Source organism: Xenopus tropicalis, chromosome 8 (assembly GCF_000004195.4).
Source record: "Xenopus tropicalis strain Nigerian chromosome 8, UCB_Xtro_10.0, whole genome shotgun sequence".
Taxonomy (NCBI): Eukaryota; Metazoa; Chordata; class Amphibia; order Anura; family Pipidae; genus Xenopus; species Xenopus tropicalis.
Genome location: NC_030684.2, coordinates 86230052 through 86233281, shown reverse-complemented (window position 1 = coordinate 86233281; position 3230 = coordinate 86230052).

The following is a 3230-nucleotide window of genomic DNA, read 5'->3' as shown; positions in this document are numbered from 1 at the left end:
GAATGGCTGGACTCTCTCCAGTTGTGCTGTGCTACAATGGCATTCAGGATGTGTTATACTTCCAGCTAAAGTAAAGGCTTTACAGTAAAACTCACAGCCTGTTTTATTCACTTTCACACAACTCAGTACATGCTATTACTGGCTATTTCTCATTTCTGATTGTGTCTGGGAAATTGGATTCAGTGCTAACAAGTAAGCCTTTTAGTAGGGGTAGGGCAAGTTAGGATTTTTTTAAAGGGGTTTTTCACCATTGAGTTAACTTTTAGTATGATGCAGAGAGTAACACTCTGAGGCAATTTGCAGTTGGCCTTCATTTTTTATTTGTGCTTTTATAATTATTTCTTAGCAAGATGACTTGTCTATGCACTGAAACACATTCAGCATTTCAGTGTACCCATTGGTACAGCGCCCATAGATAAAACTATGATCAGTTAACTCCTACATTCCTGTACGGTGGGATGCCAGTTCTCAGGAATGAACTTAATGCACACATAAGAGCTTTAATTACTCTCAGAATTTGCGTTCATGTCATTGATTGCATTATATATCATGTTCATGTGGGCTGTCATACCTTGCATACTTCAGTTTAGGAATTTCAGTCCTGTGTTTGGAGACATTTTAATGACTGCTTCAGACACTGATAAAATCATATGTTCAGAACACACTTCATACAGGATACAAAATATTTGACATGTTTCTATTGATGCTAAATCAAAATACGGTCTGCATCCAACATATAAAGGCTAAACAAAGAGCCTTTGAAAAATAATGCAAGCTCTGCAATACAAATGAATGTATATACAGTAGTGGGTATTACATCATAGCTAGATCAACATGGGTTTTAATTGTGTTTGATTATGTGTGTTTTTATTGTGGTTCTATATACAGTATGCCAATTTCATGAAAAGATCCAGGGTGGGTCAAACGGCTCAATTACTGATGATGAGGCAGGGTACAAATGACAAACAACAGGTGCTGCAAACCCCTGGGCACAAGTGTTTCTTGAGTGAGCACTAAGGGGTGATTTTGCATCCCATAGTGCTGTAGTATTTGTGTCCAGGGTTATAAATGAGCCCTTGTGTTATACCTGCCTGTGCTGTATGGGTATAGATATTTTCAGTTTTCCCGTTTTGCTTGTTATAGTGTGGAACAGTGGTTCTGTGGTTGGTGCTGCCGAGTTGTACTCCTGGGTTCAAATATAACCTGTTTCCTGAGTCTCTGTGAATTTTCTCCTACATATCAAGAAACATACCGGCAGGTTATTCAGATCCTAATAAACTTTACGAGAGAGAGAAAGGGGGTCAAGAATTTCCAATATTGATGGTTGCCACTTCCCCTTCACTTTAGTGGCAACCATCAATATTGGAAATTCTTGACCCCCTTTCTCTCTCTCGTAAAGTCATTTTTGGGCACCTCTCTTCTGACTGAAATATGCAGATCTAAAATGCCCCTTGTGATATCAACCCCAGAGTGAAGACACACAGAGCTACTAGTAGCAGCTACTTGTTATGGCTACAGAAATAGACAATGCTGATCATTTACTTATAACTGTCTCTATGTGTTATAGCAGAGGCAATTCTCAGTATTGTGTATGGCAGGGTATTTTCTGGCATTTAGTAGCTGTGACAAGTAGCTGCTACTAAGTAACCCCATGTGTCTTCACCCTTAGGGTAATAACCCACAGAGCGAGTAAGTCGCCTGCTATCGCAAGCGAGTAACCACTCTGTAAAGACTTTCCACCAGCAACAATAGAAGTTGCTAGTGGAAAGCCCTTCACATACGTTCGGTAATCTGAAGTCGTGCAAAGCTTCCCCCTGCAGACAACTTTGTATGACTTCGGAAACCATAGGGCTCCAAAGGGCTTTCCACTGGCGACTTCTATTGTTGTATTGGAGCAGTTACTCGCCCATGATAGCAGAGATCTATTGTGGGCGAGTACCTCGCTCTGTGGGTTCTAACCCTTAGGGCAGAGATTGATGTAAATGATGAACAATTGCTGTAATTCACTGTATAAATGTGTCAGCACTATATAAAGGATGCTATTGCATTTGAATTGGTTTTTATCTTACACTGGAGTATAAATGGTTTTAAAACACAGGTGACAAATGTCCTCTCCTAATCCATAGCCATGCTGATATGCAGTTCCCTACTCTCTCTCAAAAGTTTTATGTGGTGCTTTATCTCCCTATTCAAACACATACAGACATAAGCTTAAACACTATTCAAGTGCATACAAAGTCATCATACTGTATTCACTGACATTTGCCAAGCTCACTAAGAAACCAATACTTTTGTATACTTTCAGCCTTACTCATTTGCTAAACAAATAAACAAAGCAACAGCACACCACCACCTTTCATTAGCTGCCCATACATGTAAAGATCAGTTTGTCTGGCAATATCAGACTTATCCCCTATCATTTGATCCTCAGGCCAACAATCAGATCATACTGTAATTGCCACTATGCAGGCTGTTGGGACAAGAACCACATCAGATGGGGTCCCCAGTCAGACAGCAAACATGCCCGATTTATATCTTACCGATTTTCAAATGGATAGCGGTCAGGCAGGCCCTTCAGCTGGCACCAAACCAACCCAAAAAGCTGCCATCTTGGTCTGGAAGTACCAAAAATGCCAATCCAGATCAATTAAGTTTCAATAGTGAAAAGTTTCAAAAGTCAATGACAAAAGAACTTGTCTGGATTCAAGGACAATATATCTGTAACTATGATGACAAGATAGGTGATAGATTATTGCTTGCTACAGTTTCATCTCAATATATTTCACTTGTATCTAGATGTGCTGCAGTGCTTCATATATTTTGTTGTTTCCTCTGTAGTTACTGGCCTATGTGCCCTCTGGATGGAATTATATTTCAGGCTTAAACCCAGAAACGTTCTTTTGAGACTTTTGACGTAATTGATCTGGATTAGCATTTTTGGACTTCATGTTACTTTCCATCCTATTGATTATGTTAACTTTTGTCTGTATATTCATTATTGCAACACTGGTCTGCATGCTTGATAAGGAGGTGTTCCCCTGAAAATTTGCATTTCACAAATAAACTACGCAGGGCTCACCGTGCTTGTAATCGCTCTGTTGTGCTGGTTTTTCATTCGTAGTATTCTGCTTAGCGCATTCCATTAAATTCAGGCTACGTAGGTGCATAACTTACGTCATCATGCATAATATTTCATTTAGGGAAGCCCTGTCTTATCAAAAACACAATCC